General features: G+C 41.7%; 1 long non-coding RNA gene across 1 annotated transcript in view; it reads right to left on the bottom strand.

The window, feature by feature from the left end:
- Positions 1-7,982: 7,982 nt before the first annotated feature.
- LOC140322262 (uncharacterized) overlaps positions 7,983-13,979 on the bottom strand; it is a 13,447-nt gene continuing 7,450 nt past the window's right edge. Inside the window, exons 2-3 of the long non-coding RNA XR_011919191.1 lie at positions 8,685-8,741; positions 7,983-8,264 (exon numbers count right to left, since the gene is read on the bottom strand). This is a non-coding gene — a long non-coding RNA (uncharacterized lncRNA). The remainder of the gene's footprint in view (positions 8,265-8,684; positions 8,742-13,979) is intronic.

The raw sequence follows: 13,979 nt of genomic DNA, 5'->3' as shown, positions 1-13,979 counted from the left end.
TGTCCCATCATCCCTGTATTTCTCTACACAGGGTCCTTGTTGTTAACTTGGCATTACTTGTTGTTAACTTGGCTACTACAGCTTAATGTAAGCTTACAAGAAGGGAACCATTAGATAGAGCTCCGGTGCATTTGGAATACTTTAACAAATGTGCCTACAACTTGTTAATTGTTTGAACTACATCCATAACAATCCCTTTGCAAACCCGATATTTTCTTGGTGCAGTTTTATTTATGTACTTTTTTTTAAACTGGGAGGGCGCATAAAAACTGACTGTTAAAATCAATCTATCTATGTCAACTGATTAATTCCATAGTGTTTGGCAGGGAAAAGACACATTTTTTACAGATCCAACTGCAATATGTGTAGATGTGATCTTGTAAGAAACAGGGATTCCAAAAACCTTTCAGCTTAAAGGAGCTATGTAGTGATTAAAATTATTAAAATACATTAGCAAAAGATTTGAATAGTGAGAAACCTGAGGAGATCTTTTCCTAGGGATCAGCATCCAAAAACATTATCCAAAAGCCAAACAAAAATGTATGACTAAGATAGCACTTTGAGGAGCTATAAAATTGTTTGTTCAGGATCCCATGTCCTTATGGTCAGAAGATACCCAGAAGAAAAGGCAAGCAGAGTTTTTGAAGTATACTGCTGTTTGAGGCAAAATTTCATCCACACCAACAAATGTTTATTTCTGAAAAATAGCACAGGCTTATGGAAAATGTTAGTAAATTAGAAGCTTTGAAGGTAAAGTTTAAGACATTCTAAAACCTAAAATGCAGTTAAAATGGGTGTGCATGTCTGTTCAATGCAAACAATTCTGTCAGGGACCTGACAAAGATCTCCTTTATACAAGAAAAAAGGAAAAGATACTTACCTCCTATTCACTAATAAAAAAGGAAAAATAAAACACAACTGGTTTGTAAAGGTTTTAAAATGAATGCTTAAGATTTTGATTTTTTGATTTACAGTGGCTTCATAAAGTATTCAGACACCTTTCACTTTTTTCAGTTTTGTTATGTTGCAGCCTGTTGCTTCAGCCATTTAAATAATTTTGTTTTTCCCCTCAATTTACAAAACAATTCACAATATGAAAGATCACATTTATATTTATTTAGTATTTAGTTGAAGCACCTTTGGCAGCAATTAGAGCCTCAAGTGTTTTTTGATATGATGCAACAAGCTGCACACCTGAATGGGGGGGGGGGGGGGGGAGTAAGTATATGAGCCTATGCATGAAACTGACAGGCGAGGAATGTAACCTAGATAGCTGATATTAGTTATTGAATGGAGCTTCTTGCTGACGCTAATGAGGTTAATGGGAGAATGACTGAAGTAGTAAGAAGGGGACAGAAAATTGAAAAAATGACATATAGCATCCAGTGACAGAGACAATCTTCCTACATAGTTCACAGCAAAATATAAGGCATAGAATATCTTTAACCATATCTACAAATCTTTCAATGTGCAAATTCTGTCCGTATTTCCATGCAAAAACGTTACATTTTTGCATGGAAATTTATTTTACATTGTAGGCCTATAATTCTTAGGTATAACTCACCAAAATATGTCAAATATTTATTAAATTTGTTAATAAACTTTAAAAAAAAAGAAAGAAAAAATAGTTAAACATGTAATATAACTGTACAGTAGCTTTCATAATATATATATATATATATATATATAATATAATTATGTATATAATATATAAATATAATATATTCTTTGTATTGGACTTAATACAGTTATTTTGTTATGAATCCAATACAAAATTATTTAAATTTCCCACCACTCGGGATTACCGCTAGAAGGGGTTAATGAAACATACAGTAACAGAATTTCAGAACAGAAGTACACAATGGTGTAAATACTGAATATATATACCTTACACTAGTGAGTGGAAACAGTTGTTGAGGTAGTACGTAAACATCAACAATGCATGATAACATAAAAAGCTAAATATTTTACAAATAATATGAAGTAGTGGACATAATCATGAGATATGAGAGGGCAAAATTCCAACAAGTATAAAATAACGTGCACATAATTTGTACATCTATATATGTAGTGACTTGGATAGTACTGGTCAATAGGTGAGTATAGTCTCAGAATCTCAAATGAAACCATAGTGCATAAAAACAAATTAACAGTTGCTGTAACAGCACATACATTCACAAATCATGTTGATATGGTAACATAAGTATAGCCAAAACACATAGTGGCCCTGATTCATCAATGAAATGCGCCAACATCGTATTTACGTGCCAACATACGAGCCATTTTCCTGTGGTCCGGAGCCAAGTGCTAGTACACGCGCCTTCACTTGCCAGCCAGATTCCCGCTTTGATAAATGAGCAATGAGGGGGTCGCAAATCTGCCAATTAATATCGATTATATTTCAGCTGCAGGATTAAGGACCTGTTAAGCTAATGGTGAGATCATAGCAATTAATTAGCGCACACCTGCTCTCTGTTCTGTGCGCATCTTCCAGTCCATTACAGGTCAATTAGAATCTTTAATACTGCATCTTCTTTTGGGTAAGTGTTACTTTTTTAGGTTACATTGTACTCATTAACAAAATTATTTATTGTTACATTTGTTGCACTGTTTTCATACTTTTTGGTTTGCTTTGCAACACTGCAAACTAATTGAGATCAAGGTGTGTATATACTAGATAACAGTTCATAATATGTCATCACACAATAGTATGAATTGTAAAAATTTGTCACCAAGCATTTGTGATTCAATAAAAATGTCATTGTAGTTTGGCTTCATAGAAATCAAATAATTGAAAAAAGGATTATTGCCAAAGGTGGTTTAAAAAAGTTCAGTGATTTAACTTGTGTATATATTTCAAAATACATTTAAATGCAATAAAATACATATGCATTTTCATTAATATTATTTAACTGGACTGGTTTGCGAGGGGAGGGGGGTGGGGTCATCAAGTAAATTTGCTTGGATGTTATGCATTGATGTGACTTTGTGATCCTCATTATTGTTAGTTTCATCTTTTGCTGCAATGTTTTTGTGCTTGGTTTGTAATGACAGTTTCTGTTGTTTAGCAAATCTTCTGCAATGTTTTGTCATTTTTTTTTAAACTAATAATCATGACCAATGTCTGCATGCTTTCCACTCCAAACTACTACTTGAACCCCCTGTTCGCCGTTGTCCCATTTTCAAAGTCACATGTTGGTTTTTGAATGTATTATGTACATATTTATTACTCTGACATTTGCACTCATATTGATTTGTTGCCACACAACTCCTCTGTTCATTTGTGATAGTGTTATAGGTTTGTTGTCATTGTGCTGTGCTGCCTGATGTTAGCACTATTGTATACAAACACACTTCCACTTTCTGTCCAAACTGGTTGTCAATTAGTTGTCTAGCTGAGTTGCATATTCATTCTAACACACCTGATGGTAATGGCAGGAGGTCCAGGTTGCCAAGCACAACATCAAACCACATTCATTGCCAAGCTCACAAGCGGGGTCAAGCACTCCTACATACCAGATAGTATGCTTTATTTATGTGTTTACATGATTCTAATCGTATTAGTCATTTTGTATAGAAAAATGCCAAGGACAATTTAACTTAGTGACAAACATATTTTATTGCTTTGCTCAAACCAATGACCAGAATGTCAAAACGCGTTTATGCCTGTCCCACAAGGTCATCCATGACCTAAAAATTTTGCTGGAAGGAAAAATTGCAGCAAAAACAAAGAGAAGCTAGGCTATGCCAAGAATGATGAGGCTCCTGGACTCAAAAGGGTGTCCATTCAAACCACGTCACCCTTAATTTGTGCACTGAGCCAGTCTACAGTTTCCTGGGTGTTTATGAAGGTTTCAATGCCATTTTAGACCTTGGCCCACTATATATTCACTTCCTCACATCAGCTTGGGAGTGGAGGAACATATTGGTGGATTTCTCCTTTAACCAGAAGCAATATCATTCACAAATGTACGGTAGTCTGTGATGTGACATTCCAGAGGCTTGGCTGCACTCTGCCCTAGTTTGGCAATGTGTTTTTGTAAAGTGTCACATAAAGGTCTAGCTCTTACACAAATATGTCTGTTATTTCATTTCCCAAACGATTAAAGTGTGCTTTCTATGACTTCAACTCCTAGGTTGGTTTGTAACCCAAACATGATGTGCTGAAATATGTAATGCATGCATTGTAAACATATGTAAATACCCACGCGTAAAGACATTAGCAATGGGTCCAGCTCTGAATCCACGTCCCTCTTCTGTGCTTTGGGAGCCAGAGGCAGGATGTTGATGTACCTCTGGCTCGAGTTCCTCTGGAATGTCCCAGGTATCCCCATGGTGCAGGCACAGGTTATGCAGGACGCAGTATGCCATGATGACTCGGGCAGCTTTCCATGGTGCGTACAGGAGCTCAGAAATCATGCTTTTAGGAGCCCGATGGTTTGCTACACAACCCCCCGGCTTTTTTGCAGAGCCTTGTTGTAATTATGCTCTGCTTCAGACCGGGGGTGCAGCACAGCTGTCATAAGCCATGGAAGCTGCCCATATCCTTTGTCAGCTGTAAAAAGACAAACATAATACATGTTAGTTCTTGGTAAAGTAAGTGTTCTGTGAATGCAGTGTAACACTAGAGTATTTTTACAAAGGTTGCTAAGGGTTGTGCTCTTCGGTCACTTTATTGCTTTTTGGTTGTCAGGAGACATTGTTACTACTGACTACCACACTGAAGTACTGTGAGCTGTGAACATTGTAATTATACTAGGGCTTCTGGGAATATCTGAAAATTAGTTCTTCCGCCATGCTCCCAAAATATTGTACAATATTTAGCACAAAATATGACATATATACAATATCTATAATAGCTTGGCATTCTGACAATGCAAAGGGACATAGCAACATAATAGGTGTTTTTAGGATTTGACTACTGTTAGTTGTATTACAGTAATGACATTATACATTACCTATTAACCAGCCCTCAGGAATTTCTCCAGAGATGAATTTCTGGTAGAGGGCTGTCTGACGCAGGATATAGGCATCATGGCATGATCCTGGGAAACCTGTGCGTGCACTCATGATTCTCCTGTTGGCATCACAGACTATTTGTACATTCAGTGAATTATATCGCTTCCGGTTGCGAAAGGCGATTTCCTGCAATTTAGGGGCCTGAATGGTCACATGGGTGCAGTCGATGGCCCCCAAAACATTCCAAAATTCAGTTCGCCTGAAGAAATCCACCTTTACCTTCCTCCACTGCTGAGCTGTTTGAGGAAAATAAATATGTAGTGGGACAAGGTCCACAATTGCATTGATGACCTTCATAAAAACCCTGGAAACTGTAGGCTGGCTTAGTACACAAATTAAGGTCGAGGAGGTTTGAAAAGAACCCCTTCCTAAAATATACAGAGTGGCCAAGAGCCTGGTCATTCCTGGCACTGCCTGGCTTCTCTTTTGCTCTTGCTTTGCTTCTCTTTTTGGAGCAATTTTTTCTCTTCCAGCAAGCTGTACAGGATGACCTGGCGAGACAGGCGAAAACTCCTTTTGACATCCTGGTCATGCAAACTTTCCAGGCGGCCATGCTCTAAGAAGATGCGTGGTGCCCGGACTGTTTGAGAAGTCTGAGCTTGCTCTTCTGGTTGCTACTGCTGTTGTTGTTGATGCTGCTGCTCTTCTTCCAGCATCAGATATGTGGTGTTTAATGCAACAACAGCAGTAGTGAAGAGCAAATCGAGGTCCAAATTTGGATTCATGACAACAGCAAGCACAATCCTTGAACATGCGCACATTTAAATAATGGTCCATGCACGTGCGTTTGCGCGCGGGTGCGCGTTTGAATCCCTATAAATTTGCAGTTTCTTAGTCATTCTGGTCATGCAAACCAAAACTTGCTGAAAAAAAGAAAAAACGGAAAAAGAACAAAGAACAAAGGAACAAGAACAAGTAAGAATACACCATTGACTTTATTCCTCCAAAAAATGTTTTGGGTGTGTTGTCCCATAACTCTTTTATTTTTTTAATTCTAGTTACATGGAGCCAAGGAGAATGGCCACCACCACTGCTACCACCACCACTACCACCGCTGCTGCTGGCGGCCCCACCACCACTACCACCCCAGGGTCTTCAGTCCATAGACCAACAGGCAGCTTCCCTCAGGCCAGCTAGGTTGCTCTGTGAAGCAGGCCAAGTAACATCTAGGCCCCTGGTCCCTCAACCTGGCACCTCAGCCAGTTTGAGCCGGACCAGGGATTCTGCTTCCAAGGCAACCAGCTTCACTCCTGAGCAAAATGCAGTCCTCATGGAGTCCTATGTACAACATTTTCCTAGACTCCGTGGGGACTTGCACTCCCAGACTTCTTATGCTGTAAGGCAGGGACTCTGGGAGGAAATTGCCAGGAGTGTTAATGCAGTGGGCAGTACACAACGGACCATTACCCAGTTTCAAAAACGTGTGAGTGACATCTTCAGACACGTCAAAAGGCTCCTGGGCACAGAGGCTGGAAGGAGTGGGACCTATCCTGAACATCTTGTGCAGCGTCTCAAGGAGTACGAAAGATTGGCGTTGCCATTCATCGGGCCAGGAACGGTGGTAGGGTTGGACTACCGGGATGACTCCGATGCTTGGCAACCATGTAAGTTCAAATACTTTTACATTACTTAATTACAAATTTAATTTATTTTTGCATTTTTTTGGGATTGCAACAGTTTAGTCATTAGCATTGAGAACAAAATAGCATTGTGTTTTTACTTATTTATGTGTGGGGTGAAATATGAGATCATTTTTGGAAAATGACCTCTTTAGTGTATTTTTACCTTCTTTTGACTTGCATTAACAATGTGTGTATTTTCATTTTTTTACAATAGTACGCCCTGAGACGCAGCAGTTCCCTCCTGCCCTCTGTGCTCGGGGTGATGTGGATGATGAGGATGTCACTTCGCATCAAGATGACACTGGCCTCCCCCCTGGTAAGATGAACCTTCATGAACCTTCATGGTATATCTGGTTTCACATTGTGCACGTGTTGTGGTGAACCGATCAATCCAAATGAACTTGGGTTAGAGTCAAGCTCACTCTTTCATTAGTTTTTGTGCTTTCATCACCAGATCACCATCTACAGGAGGAGGTTGTTGATCCACTGCAGAGAAGCCTGGAGGAAAATCCAGGTAATTTGATTTGTGTGTGTGTGTGTTCAGCCTTCCAAAAGCTAAGTAATAACTTTCGATCTTTCTATAATACATCTATATATAGATAACATTTGGTAATTTTTGTCCAGATTCTGGTACAGCCTCCCTTTGGGAATGTGTGAGCCTAATATGTCCAAAAAAATGTTGCGTGTGCGAAATATTGGGGACTTTTGATATGTGAAGACTTGTCTCCACATTCATTCATTCATTCATTCATTCATTTTGAAGTGATATATCATGTGCCTTTGTAGAACATCCATGTCAGCTGGTTTCTGGTTCTGAAGAGTTCACGGGCTGCATCCTCCGTGGAGGTAGGCAAGAACTGGTCAATTAATGTTTATTTTGGGATGTGTTGGGGGAATGAATTTTTCCCAATGTGTTCCATTTGTGATTGTGGTAAATGTCCCTCAGGTGGACATTTACCACAATCAGAAGAGGAGACACCTGAGGTTTCCGTAAACAACCCATGTTTAATGTATAGGATTCAGAAAAAATGTGTCTAACATTTTTGTCTAACATTAGTTGATGTTTTAATGTCAGGATGCTGTCTGCATAATGTTATGGTGACCCACAAAGTTATATCTAACATACCCAACTCTGTTACTTTTAAGGTCACATGATGTTTGGACCAAGTGACCAATGGAGAAATGGAGCAAACCCGGCCAACCTGCAAAACAGGTTTGTGTAGGATAAGAGCATGTTCAAGATTTTATGGTTCAAATAACCATTGTATAAAAACTAAGATTTCTTTTTTGTGTTTTTGTAGGGATGGAATTGGATTGGCCAGGCTGGAAAACTCTATTAAATGTGCAGTTTAATAATAACAAATTAAATTCACAAAATCAAAATTCAACAAAAATTTAGTTTTTTTTTACAAAAGTTTTATTTTTTGAATCTCCCCCCACTAACTTAAAATGTGCAAACCCCAACGAATATAAAAATATACCAATACAACAAAACTTCTTTTAAAACATATTACCCAGGAGGATGTCTGCCATGTCGCCGGGGTTGGGATGGCGGTGGTGGCGGTGGTGGGGGGCTCGGAAGCTCCTCAGGAGGGCTGCCTGCCTCCCTCGATGTGGAACTGGCTGTGTTTGTAAAAGGAGACCAAAAAAATAAGAGAGGTAAGTACTGACCAAATGTAACAGTATAATATGCAGCTAGTTCTTAAATTGCACAGTGCTGAAGAATTCAAGTTATGTCTTGACAGTTTTGCTGTGTACACCGTGCCAAACAAGAAAGAAAGGGTATTCCTGGGGCCAAGCTAATTATGGCTATTGAACTAAAGTGATGCAGTTTGTTGGCAATGAAGGTTGTGGTTTTCACAAGGGACAAACATGGCTAAGTGACATTTAACCTTTGTCTTCTGTTAAAAGCTGCCTAGACATGAAGCTAGTCATACACTCCTAATGATACTTGATGGAGCTAGGCCTAACAAAGTATCTCCTACTTTCTTTTCATAGTTTTTAAAGGAATTTTCACAATATCTAAAATGGAGAAATACTTACATTCAGATGAGGAACTTGTGTCCTGTGGAGGAGGTGCTGGCAAGGGCGCTGAAGCAGCTGTAGAAAAAAAATGAACAGCATAAGTAAAAGTGGGTGGGCAGGACTAAAGTAGATTTGTAAGGTTAGTTAAGGTGAATAGATTAATGCAGAACTTCTAAATGATACTTTCTGCCTACGTCCAAAAATTTAGAGCAAACATTTGTCAGTACAACTATGGACAACTAAACAACTCTATTTTTATTCATGCTAGCCAACAACATAGAAAGAACGTTCATTTGATGCATGATTAATGACTGTAAGCTACATGAAATCCTGCTGGATCTTTCTTTGTATTTGTAACAAAAAATGGTGAAAGTAGTGTGAGAATGTGTTGAATTGCAACATATGTTACAAAAGCTGATTCTAAGGTTAGCTTACAGGCAATCTCCTCGACCTCGGCCGCCTCCTCTCCTTCATCGGAGGACTCTGGCTGCAGATGTTGGACAGCGGGCACCTCCTCCAGAGATGGCTCCGCCTCTGGGGATGGCTCCTCCCCCCGTGGATGGCACCCCCTCCTCATTTTCCTCCTCCCTGACTGGCTCCTCCTCCCCTGTGGATGGCACCTCCTCCTCCTCCAAAAAAGCATTCTTTCTAATGGCACACATATTACCCTTAGCCCTAAAAAAAAATGTTTGTGCTGTTCAAATGTCTAAAACATCTATATGCGCTAAGAAAAAAGCATATTTTAAAAATGATTTATTTCTTTCCTGTTGGGCAAGAGTTAACCGAGTTCAGCTCCACTACATAGGCACCTATCTAAACGCTTACGATGCCTGAACGGAGGAGCTGCCTGGGGGTAAATCTTGCGACTTTCCACGGGTGAAACCTCAGCTTTCCTATCGAACTAGATTTTCCCACAAAAGTCACAAGCACACACACGTTCTTGTTTGCTTCTATAGATATATATGTATATATATATCTATATATATATATATATATATATATATATATAGAATGAAATTTTTATCAGGTCACAAATGTTTGTTCACATATTTTTTTACACTCATACTATTGTGTGATGACATATTTGAAAGTGCCACTTAGTATATATCCAGCTTGATAGAAATTAGTTTTCAGTGTTGCAACCAAAAGAAAAAAGTTTGTGAGTTTGAGTAAAATGTAACATAAAAAAGTAGCACTTACAAAAAAAAAACATCAAGCATTAAAGATTGAAACTGACCTGTAAAATGGACTGGAGATGCGCACAGAACAGGGCGCAGGTGTGCGCTAATCAAATGCTATCACCTCACCATTGAGGTTAACATCTCCTTCTGAATCGTGCAGCTGAAAATTAATCGCCTTAATTGGCGTATTCGAGATCTTTGCTCATCAATAGAGTTAATAGAGTTTGCTGACCGTGCGTCGAGCATACGCGCATTTCTTTCATGAATCAGGGCATGTGAGTCGGTATGACATGCAGATGAAAATTCTGCCTGATCCACTCGTGATTCATCATGACAAAGGTCAGTCTCTCCACATTTTGGGTGGACAGGCCAGTTCTTCTTGGGGTAACTATGACCCCCGCTGCACTAAACCGTGCTCTGATGCCACACTACTGGCTGGGCAGGACAGCTTTTCCAGGGAAAACTCGGCCAGTTGCGGCCACAAATCATGGCTGCCCAGTAGTCCAGCGGATCTTTAATGACGGCTGGCAGGGTGCAATCTAAGTATGCCACCACCTGCTGGTTCAGGTTCTGCTCTATGTCTAGCAGCTGGTGAGTAGTTTCTTCACTATGCGGGTGAAGAAAATTGCTCATCAGCGACTCTAGACTCAGGTTGCTGCTGATGGAGCTGGTACTGCTCCTGCCACGCCACCCCTCCTCAGCAGCCATGGCAGTGGAACGTGAGTGCAGAGGGCCCCCTCATTCAGACCTGCGATGGCGCAGATAGGCAGCGGCCAACAGACTACATAAGATGTCTCTGTAGTAGTTCAGTTTGTCCTCCCTCCCAGCGGGTGCAAAAAAGGCCCCCATTTTGGACGGGTGGTGAGGGTCCAACATATGGAGGGTGGACTTCCAACGGGTGGAAACTTCGCATATCAGCACATGCTGGGGGATGCCGTTCTGCCGCTGCAGCTCAAGGAGGGTATGCTTTGCAATGTACGAGTGGTACAAGTGCATGCAAAGTTTCCTGGCCATTTTTATGATGTCTTGCAAATGTGGAAGACTTCAGGAACCGCCTGACAGCCAGATTGAAGACGTGTGCCATGTAGGGCACATGACTCAGCCTTCCTTGACGCAGCGCCGACACCATGTTCTTCCCATTGTCGGTCACCATGGTTCTGATTTTGTCTGAGTTTGTCGCGGAGAAAGCCAGGATTTGATTTCTTGATGAATCACACGGAGCAGTTCCTCTCCTGTGTGACTCTGTTCACCCAGGCAAACCAGGTGCAGAACAGCGTGACACCACCGTGCCTGGCACATGTGGTATGCTGGAGGGCCACTGTGAATTGGCCCTGCAGTGGAGGCTGAGGACACGGTGGAGGATGAGGAGGCAGAGGCGGACGTTGTCGCAGGACCAACAGCGTGAGAACGTGGAGGCGGAAGTGGTGTCACCTGGCCAAGTTGCAGGTGTGGCTGTGCAGGAACCACATTCACCCAGTGGGCTGTATAGGACATGTATTTTCCCTGACCGTAATTACAGCTCCACACGTTGGCGCTGCCGTGCACTTTGGTAGACACCGACAGGCTCAAGGACTGGCCTACCTTCTGTTCTACTAATTTGTGCAGGGTTGGTACTGCCTTTTTCGCAAAGAAATGATGGCTTGGGACTCTCCACCTCGGCTCAGCACAAGCCATCAGTTCTCTGAAAGGTGCAGAGTCCACCACTTGGAAAGGGAGGGACAGCAGCACCAGCAACTTGGACAGGGGCACATTCAGTTTCTGAGAAATTGGATGGAGTGCACGCATACTGTTGTCTCTTGGCAATCGTTTTAGTGATCGATTGCTAAAGGAATGACTGACGAGGAGTAGAAGGAGGAGGAGCAGGGGCATCTGGACCAGCAGAAGATGGAAATTACACACAGCTCCCTTCGGCTGAGGTGGTGGAGCCTTGACTGCCTGAAACCCGTTGCATGCCACTAGGTTGCTGCTGCAGGCCGGACCACCACATCAGAGCCACTGTTCTCCCAGGCCACTTTATGGTGACGCTGCATATGTTGACGCAGGGCTTTGGTGCCAACATTGGCACCCTGGCCACGCTTCACCTTCTGCCCACATATTCTACATATGGCCATACCTCCGGCGGCTTAACAAAAAACTGCTACACCGCAGAGTAGGTGATTTTACCCCCAACACTCCTCACTGACTAACTGCTACCGCCGCTGCCTCTGTGAACCCCTGCACCACTACTTCCCGGGCAGGTAGGCTGCTGCGAAGCAGTTGGTCTACCCCGGGCACGTTTGGCTTCCGACCTCCCACTGCTAGCCTAGCGGAGGAAGCGGCGCATGTCTCCTCCAGATCTTGGCTGGGCAATAGCTGCTGACTGTCCTCTACTAGCTCGTCCTATCTAGCTGTATAGTGGAGCTGAGCCCACAGCATACAATACTTCTGTGGCTGAGGGAACAGCAAAGGACAGAGGCAGGTTGAGGACAGGTGAGGGCACAGGGCCTGCTCCCGGGCCATGCCAACTAAGGGTTGTGTCTGACGAACCCACCGACTGTTGGCTGGAGTGTCTGATGTCACTTGGGATGAAGTGGATGACCGAGTTACCCAATCAAGAACAGCTGGGTTGCTGGTCAAGACACAACTGCTAGATGACACCGGGAGCTCAGGCCTCTCGCTGCGACTCCTGCTGATACGCCCCCTTACTCTGCTGTGACCTCTGCCTGCGCCAGGAACATTTAGGCCTCTGTCACTCCTCTGTGTCATTGTGCCACTCTGTACCTTCCTGATGCTGCTGCTACCTCCAGACTCTCATTGTGCCACTCTGTGGTCTCCGCCTGATGCTGCTGCCGCCGCCACCTCCAGACTCTGTCATTGTGTGACTCTGTGGTCTCCGCCTGATGCTGCTGCTGCCGCCACCTCCAGATTCTGCCATTGTGTCACTTTGTGGTGTATATTTTTCTTTTTGTACTGAAATAGACTACTAAACGCTTTCACCACAAATAACTGGAACAGTGAACTGCGTATATATTTTTCTTTTTGTACTGAAATAGGCCACTAAACACTTTCACCACAAATAACTGCAGAAGTGAACTGAGAATATATTTTTATTTTTGTACGTCACTAAACGCTTTCACCACAAATAACTGCAACAGTGAAGTGCGTATATATTTTTATTTTTGTACTGAAATAGGCCACTAAACGCTTTCACCACAAATAACTGCAACAGTGAACTGCGTATATATTTTTATTTTTGTACTGAAATAGGCCACTAAACGCTTTCACCAGAAATACCTGCAACAGTGAACTGCGTTTCGGGATATAAAAATTGCTGGAATGACAGAGATGTAAAATGGGTATTTGGATCCCCAAATAATCTATCCCTGCACTTGTAAAATCGCTTTTCTAGCACTGTCCCTAGCACCTTCTGATGTCTCTCCCTGCACTAAGATGCTGTGACATGATTCCTCCCTATCCTTTCCCTGCACTTATAAATCATTTTTTGAGTTTTTACTATTCTATTAGGTTTTTCCTATCACTCTCCCTAGTGCCTGCACACGTCTCTCCCTGCACTCAGAACACTGTAAAATGTCCTAATCCAAGATGGCTGAGGCTATTTATAGGGTTGTGACATTACAGAGCTGGCTGGCTGCTGATTGGCTGCATGCATGGCATTATGGGTCATCCAGAGTTCCTTGCCCCATGTCCTCACACGTGTAGCCGCCTTTTTAGAAAAAATTGTGATTCGTTACCATGAATCACGAGGAAATTCGGATTCGTTGTGAATCTAATTCCACTTCATCAGCTTCGATTCGCTCATCTCTAACCATAATCCATAATAACTTTAATATATAGTAAGCATAAACATGGTTTTGGCTTTACATGGAAGTGTGGGTTTACATGTTTTTTGTTTGTTCTTTTTAATTTCTTTGTCATTTAGTGTAAAGTTTAGTGATGTGTGTGTTTTTTTTTTTGGTTTTGATGTGTTTTTATATTTTATTATGAGATTTTAGCAAATGTTTCTTTTGAATAAAGTTGTTTCTAAAATGTTGTTGTTTGTTTTTTGGGTGGTTTGTTATGTGATCTCCTTTCCAATCTCCTAGGACACACAGTTTAAAAAGACAATTGTGATTGTTTTTAAGCTGTTCCTTCC

This window comes from Pyxicephalus adspersus, chromosome 1, assembly GCF_032062135.1.
Source record: "Pyxicephalus adspersus chromosome 1, UCB_Pads_2.0, whole genome shotgun sequence".
Lineage (NCBI taxonomy): Eukaryota > Metazoa > Chordata > Amphibia > Anura > Pyxicephalidae > Pyxicephalus > Pyxicephalus adspersus.
Note: the sequence above shows the minus strand (reverse complement) of the source record. Positions and strands in the feature narration are given on the sequence as shown.